Raw genomic sequence first — 1,750 nt, 5'->3', positions numbered from 1 at the left:
GCAACCGATATCCTCAAACTTCTGAAAACAGTAAAAGTCCCATCATAAGTAGCAGTTATACATTATCAAAAGCACTCAAGCACTCAAGAAGTAGTGCTCCCCCAAAAAAGAAAAAAAAATTCTAAATTGGCAAGCTAAATGAAGCACTCAAAAAAACCTGAATAATAACCGCTTTAATACCCAATAACAGAGCTAGAAATGAATAAATAAATTATCAACCATGAAATTACAAATAGATACAAAATAATTWAAAAAAATTCTGAAAATAAGTAAAAGCAGTTAAAAACAAGCCATTAGTAATACCTAAAAAAAAATTGTAGTATACTATGAACATTGTAACCATAATAAAAATCAGTGGACCATAAATCCTCTTTACCAGTATCTCAAAGCACAGATTGCAAGCACAGGTCTGTTAAAAGTTATGAAAAATGTAACCTGACAATGCCAAATCTGTCTATAAAACAATTCCAATGCAACACTGAAAACAAAAAATGATTGACCCAGAACACCCTTCCTCCCCCCGCGCAAAAGGTGCAGCCCACCCCTCTCCCGGCACCACCCACCCCCTCTTAAGGCCCCCCCCCCGGGGACTTGGAGCAGCTACGCTCCGTTAAGCGCTGCGACCCGAGCACGGGATTCGAACCCGAGTCTCCTGCGCGCGAGGCGGGAAGCCTGTCCACTATACCAACAGGCAGGGCTTGCAAGGGGTTGGCTTTTAGGCAGTGTCATTTGGGTTTCTGAGAGCTGGAGGTGCGGAACGGCTGGACATGGGCTTTGCCGCTTTCCGTAGTCCCCTTCCCGGCAGCCCCCCCGAGCCCCGGGGCGGGCGCTTCCGGTTCCGGCCTCTCCCGAGCCCGCGGTGGCGGCGGGCTATGGGCACGGCCGAGCCCCGGGGCTGCCGCCGCCGCCGCCGCGTTCCCGTCGCACCCGAGATGCTCGGCAGCGCCCGCTCCGTCTCGCCCGGCGGCCGAGCCTGTACGGACTGTCCCGTGGTGTCGGTCCCGGTCCCGCGGTGCCGCCCCGCTCTCCGTCCGCTCGCACCGGGGGGAGGGGGGAGTGGCCCGCGGGTCCGACACAGCTCGCCTCAAGTCCCGGCGGGGAGTTCTTACGAGGAGCAGAACCCAACAGTCGGTTCGGGAGTACTCCTGTGATTCTACCCTGGTAAGCGCTTACGATCTGTGGGGAGTTTCCCATGTAATTACAAACCTAGGAACCCGGGAATTTTGCTGGCAGAATCCCAATTCTGGCGACGGCACCTGGACGAGAAGAGCCGTTGTTTTCCATGGAAAGGAAAGCCCGGCATGCCCCGCTGTTTCAGATACAGACAAGGGAGCGTACAGGGGTGGGAAGGTCCGGCAGCCCTTTGTCCATCTCCCCCCCAGTCCTGGGTAGAGCGGCCCCAGGTATGGCCGGTGAAGCTGAAGATTGGGCGGCTCCCGCCGGGGGCTGCTCTCAGAGGGTTCCCCTGTGCAGGGACCTGCTAGTCCAGAGGGGTCAACTGGGGCACYCCGAGCGTCCTCCGGGAACGATGGGGCCGGGACAGGGGTCGGGCAGAAGCCGGACGCACCCGGGCACAGAACAGCGCAGTGAGAAAATGCTGAGGCAAAAGCTCTCGTGCCAAGGGACAGCACCTGAGAAAGCAGGGCAGCGTGTGGGGTCCCAGGGGGAAATTGCCTCTTTCATCTCATTAGTCCCTCCCCAGGGCCCCCAGTCCCTGCACAATGCCCTCAGAAAACAGAAGGGTTATTAA

The sequence above is a fragment of the Malurus melanocephalus genome, unplaced genomic scaffold, assembly GCF_030028575.1.
Source record: "Malurus melanocephalus ecotype Western Australia unplaced genomic scaffold, MMel_1.1 scaffold_625, whole genome shotgun sequence".
Lineage (NCBI taxonomy): Eukaryota > Metazoa > Chordata > Aves > Passeriformes > Maluridae > Malurus > Malurus melanocephalus.
The sequence above is the reverse complement of the archived record's forward strand: the minus strand, read 5'-3'. Positions refer to the sequence as shown.